The sequence below is a fragment of the Manis pentadactyla genome, chromosome 17 (genome assembly GCF_030020395.1).
Source record: "Manis pentadactyla isolate mManPen7 chromosome 17, mManPen7.hap1, whole genome shotgun sequence".
NCBI classification, from domain to species: domain Eukaryota; kingdom Metazoa; phylum Chordata; class Mammalia; order Pholidota; family Manidae; genus Manis; species Manis pentadactyla.
Genome location: NC_080035.1, coordinates 35,137,216 through 35,154,912, shown reverse-complemented (window position 1 = coordinate 35,154,912; position 17,697 = coordinate 35,137,216). Strand labels below are relative to the sequence as shown.

The 17,697-nt window shown below is 38.8% G+C and overlaps 1 protein-coding gene across 5 annotated transcripts in view; it reads left to right on the top strand.

Moving 5' to 3' along the window:
* KLF12 (KLF transcription factor 12) overlaps nucleotides 1–17,697 on the top strand; it is a 445,357-nt gene that overhangs the window by 202,336 nt on the left and 225,324 nt on the right. The gene's annotated exons all lie outside the window — the stretch shown is intronic.

Sequence of the window (17,697 nt, the reverse complement as noted above, 5' to 3'; positions counted from 1 at the left end):
TCTTTGGCACTGCATGTAAGCTTTTTTTCATTCTTTAGCAATCAGACATGAGTATGTGTGGAAGTTGAATGTTACTGTAACAATCAACACACATACTCCAGTGTCTTTTTTTTTTTTTACTGGACATTTTACTTTTTTAAGGTAGAAAAATAATTGTCTCATAAATATGGCATGTGTGAGAGAGAGAGAGAGAGAGAAAGTCTAGGACACCTTTGCTAAAGGAAAGGAAAATAATGACATTTATTTAGATAACCGTGGTTTTTAAAAAATGCTTGTGCTTGAATTACTGAAAAAAAGGTAGTTTTAACTTAAATTTTCTGAATAATACAAGTAATATTAATAATGGCTTAATGTTCTTTTTTAATTTTTCTTTTAATACCTGGGTGAGGGCTTTTTTATTGAGCTACAATAAAACAACCCTAACTTGTAAATACTCTTTGGAGATAATGGGGTAACAAGTGAACTATTTTCCTTGTTGGCAAAATGGAAACAATAACATACAATTCCTATCACTGATGTTGTTAAGCCTGGCTGAAATCGTCTTGAGGTGAGAACTGCTGCTGTCTGGATTTTTTTAAGGAAAATTAGAATCATTGAAGAACAACCTGGCAAAGCCTTCATTAATCAAATATCTCAAAACTATTAACACAATAGGCTAACTTCATGATTTTGCTGGTCTCTTCTATGGGTACAGAGATGTTAAGCTCCTCTTCCTCCTGTGGTGTACTTGAAATACGCAAATGATCTACTTAAGCGAGAAGAATATCTGAATTATTCTAACATAGACAATTAAGGAAAGAAAAAAAAAGCAGACACAACTTTGACCATCAATTCATATGTCAAATCTGTAAGGCAAAGATGGGCAAGAATCAAGCAATTTTCAGTGTACATAGATTATGAAGGGTTTACTTCTTAAAGGTTATATCAGTATAAGTGGAAAACAATTCAGTTGAAACTAGACAATAAGTTCAATCAGTTATGAAAACTAGGTACCAAAAACAAATCCATACTATAGTAAAAATCCTTCCATTTCTTTGCACAGCTGAAAGATTTTGTGCATTTAAAAACATAATGCTTTTTACTGGTCTTGGAAGCACATAATAGGAGGTCCACAGATTCTGAAGCTTTTTTTCTTTATAACCTTTAGGTGTGATAATAAAGGCTGAGCATTTCTTTTGATCTTCAACAAATCAATAGGATACTTCCTTCCTCCTGAGAGAGGATATGGAGGACAAATGAAATCGCTTTGAAAGACATAGTAACCAGAAAGCTTACTGCGTGGGTTTTCAATATGTGTGTTTTTTTTGTCCTTGGGGGAGGTACTTTTAAAATACTTGAGTTACTTTAAAACTTACCAAGCTGAAACTTGAGTTTATATTAGAAGATACTATTGAATTGACAGGGCAGGTGAGATCAGTGTTTATTACCTGATATTTTGTTGTAGGCTTTTAATATACATGATTGCATTTGATTCTCACAACATTTTCATTTGAGAAAATTAAGTCTCAGAATATATAAGCATCCACCTGATGTCAAAACTTAGGAGTATTCTTTCCCCTTTACACAGGTAATGAAAATAAGCATATTCTCTGATAGACATGTGAGACAGGAAAACATATTAGTGTGTAAGTATTCATAGCCTCTCCCTTTGCCAGCTTCTTTTTTGTTATAGGCCATTGTTTTGTTTTTTTATATTAAGATATTATTGATATACACTCTTATGAAGGTTTCACATGAAAAAACAATGTGGTTACTACATTCCCTGTTATCGTGTGCCTCCTCCCATGTAGCCCATTGCAGTCACTGCCCATCAGTGTAGTAAGAGCAGGCCATTGTCATACAGAATCTACGGAACAGGAGGAAGAGGATTCTGATAGTGGTAGAGGTAGCAGCTAAGAACAGGAAGACCAGCATGTGATTTGTTCTGGAAAGGGCAGAAACCGCTGCCAGTGAGATAATAGTTGATGTTGAAAGTGTGTGTGGGGATAAGGGTAGGGAGGTGGATCATAACACCAACAAAAGCTCTGGCAAATTTGAACAGTGATTTGAAAAGTTTGATGGGTGGCAGGGGGTAGATCTGCCAAGCATTTCAGATTTTGAAAATGGGGGAAAGGGCATTTTAGAAGTTTATGCATTACAATCACATTTCAATTTTTAATTTTTTGTTGAGAGACTTGACTAAACATCTAAAGTTTTTATGAATACTGGACTAGAATTTCCTTGAATGATACATTGTGATAACTGGGCCCATAAAGCAGCTCACCTCCCCTTAGGTTACGAAGTATTTTTAAAAATAAATGTTCATGTGCATGCACACACACACAATATGTATATAGTTACACATGCATAAATGTGTTATAGTTTATACATAGAAAACACTGATGTGTGTGTATTTGTATATATGTAGATTCATAAAATTAATACAAACATATCAGTATTTTATGCATAAACAAATTTATACAGCACAAACACCAGATAGTTCTCACAGCATTGGTAGTGTCTTATTGTATAGAACAGGCTTTTCAGACTCCTTTACGTTTTTCTGAATTTGAAGGGAAAAAATGCTGGTAGTAGAGCCCTTGAAATGAGATGGGTGTGTCCTGGCAGAAGTCCCTCAGTGGGATCTGGGGTGAGCCCTGCTGCAACTGGACTTGATCTCTTGTATATATGTGGAGGTTAGAGGAGCACGATTTGTAAGGATAAAGAATTGATGGTAGTGGTCAGCTTGGGTGTCTCCCATGGAAGGCTTTAGAATCTAAGGATATTTTAAAGTCTGTTGGAGGGCAGCCCTGAGGTGCTAGAACATGCCTCATGTGAGGACTGAAAGTGTTTGTGTTTCAACATTGTGAATCCTTGGGGAATTATTTTGTTTTTCATGGCATACTGATCACAAATACCCAGAATTTAGATATATTCAAATAAAATGTTAAGGATTAATTCATGACAGTAGGGTATGTTAATGATGTGGTTAGACGTTGAAGATGAGTAAATGCAGTAATAAAATAAGCAGGATCATTTGACCCATTGGGGCAAACTCCAAAATGATGTACCAATTTTAATTTGTTGAGGGAATTTAGGCTTTTTTTAAAAAAATTAAGTTCATTTAGTTTTGTAGCTACTTTGTTCTAGATTTAGGATTTAAAGAAGGCTGTCTTCCTATATCAATTATTGATAAGCAGGGTCAATGGAGAAAATCCAGGTCGCCTCTGCGCAGGGTGGAGCCCATGAGCCATCACGGTGTAGTGAGTGTTAGGTCTTTGCTACGGTGCTCAGAACTCCGTCATGGGATCGGCAGATTTCCGGGGGGATTGATTCCGTGTGTGGATGTCCATTCTAGAAGTTTTCATGGTAATTCTTGGGCAGCTCTTTAGTTAGGAGCTTTCTGCATTAGAATTCTTGAAGGAACACTGGAACTTATAAGTCCTCTACCAAGTTACAGTTTCCAAAAGCGATCTTTCAGCATCCGAGGCCTCTTTCACCCTGGGCTGCACTCCTGGATCACAAGGCCTTCCATTGGCTCTCAGAAGCTCAGGGGAAGACTTGCTCTCTGAGTTACTACCAACAGCTTGATTACAGGGTGCTGGCTTAGCTTGTGGCATTCTGCAGGTGCTCCAGAAGTTGACTGGTCTTCAGAACAGGCACATTGCCCATCTGTTCCGAGGTGACGCTGTGTTTCAGATCCTCAAGACTTTGGCAGCCGACTCGAAACAGGAATTAAGAGTAAATGAAGGAGCATTACTGAGTCTAATAGGAAGGAGGAGGGTTTAGAGCACATCCGTGGAAAACCTCAATAGCAATTAGGGTTCTCTTAACAATTCTGAGGTTCTGGCAATAGAAACCCAGTGTCTAGCCACACTAAGGATCAGGTGGCAGGAAATAAGTCCTTGCTGAGTAATTCTTTCACTGGCAGTCTTTCTTGTTCTCTTGTTTTGATTGTTAAGTAGATCTCTAAATGTTCTCTTTGTGTTTGGTAAAGAGCTTGAATCTGAACAAGCTTGAATCATATGTGGTTCCCATTTACAGGGTCTGTGTTTATTTCTTTTGTTACCAAGTATTAAAATATACCTAAAAGAGTGCCAGGTAAAAACTCTTTACAATACAGGGGGATGAGGAGATAACTGTGCCTTAAGTTGGTAAGTATTTGTGTAGTTCATCTACATCACAGAGGGGAGAATTGAGTTTTTCTACTGGCCATTTAGAGTAGAGAACAGTAGAAATGGTTGTAGACTGAATGTCAACATTACAGTAATGGAATTTCAAGGTGGAAACATTGCCATGGAAACAAAGATTTGAGTAGGAGTGAGAAGAAGTAAAAATTGCAGAGGGTGGTATATTTGGAAAAATGAAGGAAGGTAAAATAAGTTTCAAGTTTAATTCACTTATAATTGTGTTTGCCAAGTCAGCATTCACTTTAGGTCCATTTCCTTCACAGTCCTGTGAGCGAAGTATTTATACATATATATTTCTAACTAGACTAAGCACTTAAAGATTAATTGCCAACTAGACTAAGCTTTTTTAACTAGACTAAGCCCTTAAAGGCTTAAATAAAGTCAGGAATGATGTCTTTTTCATCCCTTGCTGTACTTCATCATGAAAAAGCTGAACAAATGTTTTTAGATTAGTATTTTTCATTGAACTTCATTGTTTAAAAATGCCTTCCCAATACCTATGATGTGCAAGCCATCGTGCCAGGTGACACCAGCTATGTAATACATCATCTCTGGTAGGAAGAGAGTTTACCCTCATAAAGCAGAATGAGATTGCAGCAGGGAGAATAATATTAGCTAATGTGCATTTGTTACTCATTTCATTTGCTAGATTTAGCACTCCACGTACATCATTATTTCATTTCATTCTCTGGCAAACCTAGAGCTTAGATAGAATCCTCCTCTCCTTCCTGAAAAAAAAAAAACGGTGGGTCGAGAGGTACGCCATTCATTGGGATAACTACATGTACATGGCAGAGTCCACCTTTGTGCCTGGTATATACCAAAAGCCAGCCTCTTAAATATACCTCTATGTTGCTATCATATGTGATAAGCAGTATGGGTAAGTGCAAAAATAGGAGGATTTAACAATAATGAGATTTCTCAGTTTGGAATGTTTGTATCTGGTTTAGAAGATCTGGAAAAGCTCCAAAGTGATGACAACTGACATAGACCTCGAAAGGGTTAGTGTAGGCATGAGAGGAATCACTCTAGTGGAGGGAATAGCAGCAGGTAAGGTGTCGAGATTTATTAGCATAATAAGTATCTGTCTCTGTGCAATACTGCTTATATAATGACTTTTAATAGCTCTTACAAAATAATCATTTTTCCAGCATGTAAGTGGACACTATGAAAACAGTGTTTTCCTAAGGAAGGCAGGGACAATCAAACACTTGGTACGCAACCTGTGTATACCTTGGATGGTGTATTTTTGGTGATAACTTAATCAAATTTGTAAAGTGGTTGATTATACTGCTTCATTTAAAGATGCAACCATTGTTAGACTTAGTTGGGTGCAATCGTGGCCCAGGGAATTCCAGTGTACATATTCCTTGAAAATAATTGCTGACATTTTATGACTTTGAAAATGTGTTTTATACCTGTTAATTAGAGACAAGTGAAGTTAACAAATAAAAACAATTACATCATCGCAAGAGCTCAAAGGCAGGCCTTGTACTTACTGCCTAGAATACTAATAGCAAGATGCTGACATTCTGATTCGTATCTTCCGTTATTTTATTAAATATTAATATATTAATTTATATGATGACAGAATGTCACTAAAGCTTCTGCTTCATCACCCCAAACATCAAAGTTAAATGACAGTACTTAAGCCTTCATTTACAAAGTAACTTGCACATTCTGGCTAATTCATCAAAACACTTCCTAGATGGTTCTTATTTAAATATTATGATTGTTCTATTATAGGCAAAGAATAGGAGGCAAAGACATTGACAGTATTTATTTATTTATACGGACTGTGTAATGCATTATGCATTATGCATTATAACTAGAGTGGTATGTTCAACATAATGACATTATTTTCATTCTTGATTGTTTTACTGTTTTGGGTTGTGGATGTTGAAGGGTAGATGCTTACAGAGGAGACAGTCTGCTGAGACTTCTCTCCTTTCGCCAGATAGAGCTATTTACTGGTTGGTAGATGGCTCTCGTCCTTGTGGTCTGTGCCAGTTCTGGAATTCAGCAAACCTATAGTTTAATTAGTTGTTGCTTCTGTGCCAGACTATACAGAATTTAAGCCATTGTGTTAAATTATTAACTTTTTAAAGCCTTTTTTCATGTAAGTAACAGATGTTCCCCAAATTGGAAAACTGTTTATTTGCCTGTTTGATGCAGGATTTATGCTTTTTAGTTAGGGCAGCCACATCGCTGTAAACATCATCTAAAAATCTGTGCAGATCACCAAGAACAGGTACAACTGTAAAACTTTGTGCTTTAGGCATAACAGGAGGACAGAACACTACAGATTTCAAATGACCTGTAAGTAGAAAACTAAATACTAATTTCTCAAAAAGGTATGTCTTAAGTTCCCTCTTCAAGCCTTTGTGGAAAACTGGGTTTTTGGAAAAAATGATACAGAAAAGAGACATTATAATTCAGCTAAAATTACAACTTGAGAGAAAATTAATCCTAAATTCAAAAATACTGAAAAGGCCAAAAAAGAGCCCAAGTAGCCAAAGCAATCCTGAGAAGGAAGAATAAAGCCAGGGGGATTACACTCCCCAACTTTAAGCTTTACTGCAAAGCCACAGTAATCAAGACAATTTGGTACTGGCACAAGAACAGACCCATAGATCAGTGGAATAGAATAGAGAGTCCAGATATACACCCACACACATATATGGCCAATTGATATATGATAAAGGAGCCATGGATATACAATGGGGAAATGACAGCCTCTTCAGGAACTGGTGTTGGCAAAACTGGACAGCTGCATGTAAGAATGAAACTGTATTATTGTCTAACTCCATACACAAAAGTAAACTTGAAATAGGTCAAAGAACTAAATGTAAGTAATGAAACCATAAAACTAAGAAAACACAGGCAAAAATCTCTTGAGTGTAAACATGAGCAACTTTTTCCTGAACATGTCTCCTCAGGCAAGGGAAACAAAAACAAAAATGAACAAGTGGGACTGTATCAAACTAAAAAGCTTCTATACAGTAAAGGACACCATCAACAGAACAAGAAGGCATCCTACAGTATGGGAGAATATATTTGTAAACAGCATATCCGATAAGGAGTTAACATCCAAAATATATAAAGAGCTCACACGCTTCAACACCCAAAGAGCAAATAACCCGACTAAATGGGCAGAGGATCTGAACAGACAGTTCTCCAAAGAAGAAATTCAGATGACCAACAGGCACATGAAAAGATGCTCCACATCACTTTTGACCAGGGAAATGCAAATCAAAACCACAATGACATATCACCCCATATCAGTTAGGATGGCCAACATCCAAAAGACAAGGATCAACAAATGTTGGTGAAGATGCAGAGAAAGGGGAACCCTCCTTCATACACTGTTGGTGGGAATGTAAAATAGTTCAACCATTGTGGAAAGCAGTATGGAGGTTCTTCAAAAAACTTAAAATAGAAATACCATTTGACCCAGGAATTCCACTCCTAGGAATTTACCCAAATAAAACAGGATCCCAGATTCAAAAAGACATATGCCCCCCCATGTTTATCGCTGCACTATTTACAATAGCCAAGAAATGGAAGCAACCTAAGCGTCCATCAGTAGATGAATGAATAAAGAAGATGTTGTACTTATACACAATGGAATATTGTTCAGCCGTAAGAAGAACACAAATCCTACCATTTTCAAGAACATGGATGGAGCTAGATTGTATTATGCTCAGTGAAATAAGCCAGGTGGAGAAAGACAAGTACCAAATTATTGCATTCATTTGTGGAGTATGACAGTAAAGCAAAACTGAAGGAACAAAACAGCAGCCGACTCACAGACCTCAAGAAGGGACCAGCGGTTACCAAAGGGGAAGGGGGTGGGGATGGAGGGTGGGAAGGGAGGGAGAAGGGGATTAAGGAGTATTATGATTAGCACACATAATGTAGGGGTTTCATGGGGAAGGCAATATAGCACAGAGAAGAAGACAGGTACTCTATAGCATCTTACTATGCTGATGGACAGTGACTGTAATGGGGTGTGTGGGGAGGACTTCATAATAGGGGGGAATGTATTAACCACAATGTTGCTCATGTGAAACCTTCATAAGATTGTATATCGATAATACCTTAATTAAAAAAATGTAAAAAAAAAATACTGAAAACGTGGCATGGGTAGATGGAGGACTGACTGCAGGGAATGGATTTAAAATGTGCAGGACTTATGGAAGCAGTCTTGGAAAAGAAGCACATCTGAGGACAAGGAATGGGAGGCTGAGTAATGGCCACTGAAGCTGTCTGTACAGATCCATTGAACCTGTGAATATTACTTTTTAAGTGCAAACGGGACTTTGTAGATATGATTATGTTAAGGATGTTGAGATACAGAGATTAACCCAGATTATCTTGGTGGTGCCTAAGTGAAATCACACATGCCTTTATAAGAGGGAGGCAGGGTAGGACTTGACTAGAAGGCAATGTGAACACATGGAACCGAGATTGGAAGTGGCGGGCCCACAAGCTGAGGAGTACCAGAAGCTGGAAGAGACGAAGAATAGATTCCAACCAGAAATCAGCTCTAATGACACCTTGATTTTAGTGATGTGACTTATTTTGAACTTCTAGTAGCTTCCAGAACTATAAAAGAATATAAATTTCTGTTGGGTCAATCCATTAAATTGCTGATAATTTATTACAGCATCAAAAGGGTACTAATACAGAGGGTACAATGGAAATTTACCTTTGGAAGCTCTCCAAAGAAATCATAAAGGAGGCGGAGCCAAGATGGCGGCATGAGTAGGACAGTGGGAATCTCCTCCCAAAAACATACATATTTTTGAAAATACAACAAATACAACTAATCCTAAAAGAGAGACCAGAAGACACAGGACAACAGCCAGACTACATCCACACCTGCGAGAACCCAGCGCCTGGTGAAAGGGGTAAGATACAAGCCGCAGCCCGGTGGGACCTGAGGCCCCTCACCCCAGCTCCCGGTGGGAGGAGAGGAGTCGGAGCGGGGAGGGAGAGGGAGCCCAGGACTGCTAAATAGCCAGCCCTAGCCATCTGCACCAGAGCACAGACACAGTGCATGCGTGGGGTGCTGGAAACTAGGGAAGCAGGACAGTAAGACCTTTGAGCGGGTCCCAAAGCTGGTGCCCCTGTGACAAAGAAAAGCGAGTGCTTTTTGAAAGTCTTAAAGGGACAGGGACCCCACGGCTGGACAGAAGCATCCTGGGTCACAGTCCAGCAGCTGGAAATTCCAGGGAACTCTGGGCGAACTAACCCCCTGGGCAACAGCTCTGAGACCCCTCATGGAGGTAAACAGCCAAACAGACCCCCGTCCATTACCCCAACGGGGCCCCGCCATAGTAGAGCAGCAGCCTGAGGCTGGCCACGTCCTCAGCAAGGGAGCTTCCTCCATACCAGCTGGACAAGATACAAAGTCCCAATCTATATGCAATTGCCCAACACAAGCCACTAGGAGTCACAGTTGTCCCAGTAAAGAAAGGCCAGGAGCCAAGTGGAAAGAGGCTTGACTCTCCCAGCTGATAGACACGTCAATAGCTCACCATTGCACCTATCAACATGAAAAGGCAAAAAAATTTGATCCAGACAAGACTAACCCAGACAGCTTCGACATCTTCTACATCTTCCCCTGAGAAGGAACCTGGGGAGATAGATTTAACCAGTCTTCCTGAAAAAGAATTCAAAACAAAAGTCATAACCATGCTGATGGACTTGCAGAGAAATATGCAAGAACTAAGGAGGGAGAATACAGAAATAAAACAAGCTCTGGAAGGACTTCAAAACAGAATGGACAAGATGCAAGAGACCATTAATGGACTAGAAAACAGAGAACAGGAACGCAGAGAAGCTCATGCAGAGAGAGATAAAAGGATCTCCAGGAATGAAAGAATTTTAAGAGAACTGTGTGACAAATCGAAACGGAACAATGTCCGCATTATAGGGGTACCAGAAGAAGAAGAGAGAGAAAAAAAGGGATAGAAAGTGTCTTTGAAGAAATAATTGCTGAAAACTTCCCCAAACTAGGGGAGGAAATGGCCTCTCAGATCACAGAGGTACACAGAACTCCCATGACAAGGGATCCAAGGAGGGCAACACCAAGACACATAATAATTAAAATGGCAAAGATCAAAGACAAGGACAAAGTATTAAAGGCAGCCAGAGAGAAAAAAAAATGTCACCTACAAAGGAAAACCCATCAGGCTATCATCAGACTTCTCAACAGAAACCCTACAGGCCAGAAGAGAATGGCATAATATACTTAATGCAATGAAACAGAAGGGCCTTGAACCAAGGATACTGTATCCAGCACGAATATCATTTAAATATGAAGGAGGGATTAAACAATTCCCAGACAAGCAAAAGTTGAGGGAATTTGCCTCCCACAAACCACCTCTTCAGGGCATCCTACAGGGACTGCTCTAGATGGGAGCACTCCTAAAAAGACCACAGAACAAAACACCCAACATATGAAGAAGGGAGGAGGAGGAATAAGAAGGGAGAGAAATAAAGAATCATTAGACCATGTTTATAATAGCTCAACAAGTGAGTTAAGTTAGACAGAAAGATAGTAAAGAAGCTAACCCTGAACCTTTGGTAACCACAAACTTAAAGCCTGCAATGGCAATAAGTTCATACCTTTCAATAATCACCCTAAATGTAAATGGACTGAATGCACCAATCAAAAGACACAGAGTAATAGAATGGATAAAAAAGCAAGATCCATCCATATGCTGCTTACAAGAGACTCACCTCAAACCCAAAGACATGCACAGACTTAAAGTCAAGGGATGGAAAAAGATATTTCATGAAAACAACACAGAGAAAAAAGCAGGTGTTGCAATACTAGTATCAGACAAAATAGACTTCAAAATAAAGAAAGTAACAAAACAAAAGGAAGGACATTACATAATGATAAAGGGCTCAGTCCAACAAGGGGATATAACCATTATAAATATATATGCACCCAATACAGGCGTACCAACATATGTGAAACAAATACTAACAGAATTAAAGGAGGAAATAGAATGCAATGCATTCATTCTGGGGGACTTTAACACACCACTCACTCCAAAGGACAGATCCACCAGACAGAAAATAAGTACAGACACAGAGGCACTGAACAACACACTGGAACAGATGGACCTAATAGACATCTACAGAACTCTACATCCAAAAGCAACAGGATACACATTCTTCTCAAGTGCACATGGAACATTCTGCAGAATAGACCACATACTAGGCCACAAAAAGAGCCTCAGTAAATTCCAAAAGATTGAAATCCTACCAACCAACTTTTCAGACCACAAAGGCATGAAGCTAGAAATAAATTGTACAAAGAAAACAAAAAGGCTCACAAACACATGGAGGCTTAACAACACGCTCCTAAATAATCAATGGATCAATGACCAAATCAAAATGGAGATCCAGCAATATATGGAAACAAACAACAACAACAACAACACAAAGCGCCAACTACGTTTGGATACAGCAAAAGCAGTCTTAAGAGGAAAGTATATAGCAATCCAGGCATATTTAAAGAAGGAAGAACAATCCCAAATGAATGGTCTAATGTCACAATTATCGAAATTGGAAAAAGAAGAACAAATGAGGCCTAAGGTCAGCAGAAGGAGGGACATAATAAAGATGAGAAAAGAAATAAATAAAATTGAGAAGAATAAAACAATAGCAAAAATCAATGAAACCAAGAGCTGGTTCTTCGAGAAAATAAACAAAATAGATAAGCCTCTAGCCAGACTTATTAAGAAGAAAAGAGAGTCAACACAAATCAACAGTATCAGAAACGAGAAAGGAAAAATCACGACGGACCCCACAGAAATACTAAGAATTATTAGAGAATACTATGAAAACCTATATGCTAACAAGCTGGGAAACCTAGGAGAAATGGACAACTTCCTAGAAAAATACAACCTTCCACGATTGACCCAGAAAGAAACAGAAAATCTAAACAGACCAATTACCAGCAACGAAATTGAAACGGTAATCAAAAAACTACCAAAGAACAAAACCCCCGGGCCAGATGGATTTACCTTGGAATTTTATCAGACATACAGGGAAGACATAATACCCATTCTCCTTAGAGTTTTCCAAAAAATAGAGGAGGAAGGAATACTCCCAAACTCATTCTATGAAGCTAACATCACCCTAATACCAAAACCAGGCAAAGACCCCACCAAAAAAGAAAACTACAGACCAATATCCCTGATGAACGTAGATGCAAAAATACTCAACAAAATATTAGTAAACCGAATTCAAAAATACATCAAAAGGATCATATACCATGACCAAGTGGGATTCATCCCAGGGATGCAAGGATGGTACAACATTCGAAAGTCCATCAACATCATCCACCACATCAACATAAAGAAAGACAAAAACCACATGATCATCTCCATAGATGCTGAAAAAGCATTTGATAAAGTTCAACATCCATCCATGATAAAAACTCTCAGCAAAATGGGAATAGAGGGCAAGTACCTCAACATAATAAAGGCCATCTAGGATAAACCCACAGCCAACATTATATTGAACAGCGAGGAGCTGAAAGCATTTCCTCTGAGATCGGGAACTAGACAGGGATGCCCACTCTCCCCACTGTTATTCAACATATTACTGGAGGTCTTAGCCACAGCAATCAGACAAAACAAAGAAATACAAGGAATCCAGATTGGTAAAGAAGAAGTCAAACTGTCACTATTTGCAGATGACATGATATTGTACATAAAAAACCCTAAAGACTCCACTCCGAAACTACTAGAATTAATATCTGAATTCAGCAAAGTTGCAGGATACAAAATTAACACACAGAAATCTGTGGCTTTCCTATACACCAACAATGAACTAATAGAAAGAGAAATCAGGAAAACAATTCCATTCACAATAGCATCAAAAAAGAATAAAATACCTAGGAATAAACCTAACCAAGGAAATGAAAGACCTATACCCTGAAAACTACAAGACACTCTTAAGAGAAATTAAAGAGAACACTAACAAATGGAAACTCATCCCATGCTCCTGGCTAGGAAGAATTAATATCGTCAAAATGGCCATCCTTCCCAAAGCAATATACAGATTCGATGCAATCCCTATCAAACTACCAACAGCATTCTTCAATGAACTGGAACAAATAGTTCAAAAATTCATATGGAAACACCAAAAACCCCGAATAGCCAAAGCAATCCTGAGAAGGAAGAATAAAGTAGGGGGGATCTCACTCCCCAACTTCAAGCTCTACTACAAAGCCACAGTAATCAAGACAATTTGGTACTGGCACAAGAACAGAGCCACAGACCAATGGAACAGAATAGAGACTCCAAACATTAACCCAACATATATCGCCAACTAATATTCAATAAAGGGGCCATGGACATACAATGGGGAAATGACAGTCTCTTAAACAAATATTGCTGGCAAAACTGGACAGCTACATGTAAGAGAATGAAACTGGATCACTGTCTAACCCCATACACAAAAGTAAATTCAAAATGGTTCAAAGACTTGAATGTAAGTACGTCATGAAACCATAAAACTCTTAGAAAAAACCATAGGCAAAAATCTCTTAGACATAAACATGAGTGACCTCTTCTTGAACATATCTCCCCGGGCAATGGAAACAAATGCAAAAATGAACAAATGGGACTATATCAAGCTGAAAAGCTTCTGTACAGCAAAGGACACCATCAATAGAACAAAAAGATACTCTACAGTATGGGAGAATATTTTCGTAAATGACAGATCCGATAAAGGGTTGACATCCAAAATATATAAAGAGCTCACACACCTCAACAAACAAAAAGCAAATAACCCAATTTAAAAAAGTGCAGAGGAGCTGAATAGACAGTTCTCTAAGGAAGATAGACAGTTCTCTAAAGAAGAAATTCAGGTGGCCAACAGACACATGAAAAGATGCTCCACATCGTTGTCATCAGAGAAATGCAAATTAAAACCACAATGAGATATCATCTCACACCAGTAAGGATGGCTACCATCCAAAAGACAAACAACAAATGTTGGTGAGGTTGTGGAGAAAGGGGAACCCTCCTACACTGCTGGTGGGAATGTAAATTAGTTCAACCATTGTGGAAATCAGTATGGAGATTCCTCAAAATGCTCAAAATAGAAATACCATTTGACCCAGGAATTCCACTTCTAGGAATTTACCCCAAGAATGCAGCACTCCCGTTTGAAAAAGACAGATGCACCCCTATGTTTATCACTGCACTATTTACAATAGCCAAGGTATGGAAGCAAACTAAATGTCCATCAGTAGATGAATGGATAAAGAAGATGTGGTACATATACACAATGGAATATTACTCAGCCATACGAAAAAACAAATCCTACCATTCGTGACAGCATGGATGGAGCTAGAGGGTATTATGCTCAGTGAAATAAGCCAGGCAGAGAAAGACAAGTACCAAATGATTTCACTCATCTGTGGAGTATAAGAACAAAAGAAAACTGAAGGAACAAAACAGCAGCAGAAGCACAGAACCCAAGAATGGACTAATAGTTACCAAAGGGAAAGGGACTGGGGAGGATGAGTGGGAAGGGAGGAATAAGGGCGGGAAAAAAGAAAGGGGGCTTTACGATTAGCATGAATAGTGTTTGGGGTGCATGGGGAGGGCTGTGCAACACCAAGAAGACAAGTAGTGATTTTACAGCATCTTACTATGTTGATGGACAGTGACTGTGAACGGGGATGTGGGGTGGACTTGGTGAAGGGGGGAGCCTAGTAAACATAATAATGTCCTTCATGTAACTGTAGATTAATGATACCAAAAGAAAAAAAAAGAAAAAAAGAAAGCATAAAGGAGCAAAAGGGGAATTTAGGATCCTTAAAGACATGAAAAGACCAGAAAGTAAGTGGGAAATGCACAGTCTTCCTGCTCATCAACCGCCCCCCCCCGCCCCCACCCCCAACCACAGTGCCTAAAACACTTGCTCCTTGGCCCTTCCCAGAAAATGTTTGCTGACTCCTGGCGTGCAGGCAAAAAAACCCCAAGTACTTTATAAGGACAAGGAATTAAGCTAGTAGTATCAGACTTCTCCAAAGGAACATACTACAGGAGCTACAATTCAAAGAATTCAAGTATGAATTTGAACCCTAGTATTTTGAAAGTAAGAACAAAGAATATTCTCTCTAGCCAGGCTCTTCATGAAGTATTAAAGCTGTAGGAAAAAAGTTCCAAACATGCTGGAACTCAACGACTTTCCACCCGATAAATTCTTCTTGAGGAAATCAAGACAATGAGTTTTGGTAACCAAGAGTGACTAGGAAAAAATTGGCAAAATGTTGTAATGTGAACGTTTAGTATATTTACTTGTAGAGCTCACATAAAAAAAAAAGTGGGTACCTGAGGAGGAAAATAATACATAGATGTTCTGACAGAGTGGAAAGAAAGTGTTAATTATATTTGGACCTGTAATGTAGAATAATACAATAATTGCATCAGTGTTAATTTACTGATTTTAACAATTAGATTGTGGTTACATAATAGAGTGTACTTATTCTTAGTATATACATTCTGAAGTATTAAGAATAAAGGCTAGTGTATCTGAAACTTACTATGAAGTGTTCTGGAAAAAATGGATTTGTTTGTATATAATATAAAATTATGTGTATGTATAGATCTCTATATGCATTCATGTGTGTGTATGTGTGCAAATGCCTTTGAATAGACATAAATATATAAAGAGATGGATAATCAAGGAGATGGGCATAATCATAATACAAATGCATATTAAAAGGGTAACAACTTGAAAATCCAGGTATAAGTGTATGTGGGAGTTTTTTGTATCTTGTTGTATTTTCTATATAAGTTTAAACTTATTTCAATGTATAAACTATCCCAAAAGTGACACAGAAGAGGTCATGAGATAATGTGCCATGATAGCCCTGCAATGGCTTCTCCCTTTTGCCTTTGAAGGACAAGCATGAAGACAGAAGCCCTTCACAGAGGTGCCTTCCAACTTGGTTCAGTTTTCCAGACCATGGTTATTGTCAAAAGCCAGCCAGAGAATTTCACTTTTTGATGCTTGAAACTTTGTGGATACTCATTTCTTATTGAAGGAAGAAATTCATTTGCTCATTCAATGTAGACCTATGAAATGTCCACTGTGTGCACTATTCTAAGTGCAGTGAAGGTAGGAGTTAGTGAAAATGTCTCATTTTAGTGAAACTCGTGGACCACGAACATAGGCCACAAGCCTCTGGCAATGAGGGTCTGCCCAGGTGTAAGGTCCTGGAGGACAAGTGGATCAGTCTTCTCCTGGCTGCAGGACTTAGAGCAGAATACTCCCCAGGGGGAGAGTGGGTCTGTGCGAGGTGGCAAGCCAGGGCTTTGTGCTGGTGGACCTTTTTAATCAGGACCAGGGTGCAAGAAAAGGACTTCAATGGGGAACTCAAGGGATCGGGAGTGGGTATTGGAAATGAGTCAGAAATGGGGTGTAAAGTAGGTCAGAGTAAAGTGGTTTGGGTTCTAGGCTGGAAAAATGAAGGTGCCCTGGACCATTTATTGATATTGGCAGAAACAGATCATCAGCTTGAAGACTCAGGGCTGGTCTGGCCAGGGACCAGCAAACATTAAAAATAAATTCATTTGAATCATCAATATGCAGTGTAATAGTTTTTTACAAAACACTTGATTAGGCTCTTCCTTTTTATTCTTCTAACAAGAAAATGTTTATAAAACTTTTAAGTGAACATGTGTTACCATGTTTAGCAGTTTGGCACATGTTGCTTATATTGTACAGTATTTAAAGTGCTGTGGTTAAAGAAGTAACACAAAAATATACTGAGGGTAACATTAATTGCTACATGAAAGTGTTTTCTAAATATAAGTAGATAAAAATTTAACTCTGTTTTCTTTTAAAAGTATGAGAGCTTATGTTCTTTTTGCTAAGTTCAAATCTGCTATTTTGGTTACCACCAACATCAGTGCTTGCTTTTATTTGCTGACCTGTCCAGTCCATTTCCCCTTTTGTGCTCTGTGGGAGGAGCAAACATACGGTGTGGGAGTCACAGCGGTAAGAGAATTTCCTGTGACCTCTTACATCGATGAGAGGGTTTACACATTGACGCTTAGACTCTGGGAGCGGTGCTTACACTGACCTGCTCCTCCGGTCAGCAGGACAAGTCAAGCTGAATGTAATGCACACCGTGATTTGCAGGTGGCGATTGAAACTACTGCAAACCTGAAGAACAGCCCAGCTTCTTGTAGCTGGACTGTGGTTTTCAAATGTATGAAGCGGTTTTCCCTAGAAGTACACCTAAGGATTTTCTCCTAAGAAGGAAGCCCTGAGATTACTAAATTATAAGTTGATGATTAAGTGATACACAGGAGGAGAAAAGTGGCTACAGTATGAAGAAAGGAAAGCACATGAAAATGCAGGATAGGAGTGGTTCAGCCATGCCTCAAAGCCTGTGACCTACTATTCCTTGGTCTGGGGCGCAGTGATGAAAAAAACAGCCCCTGTGATTTAAGAGCTTACAATCTAGAGGAGAAGA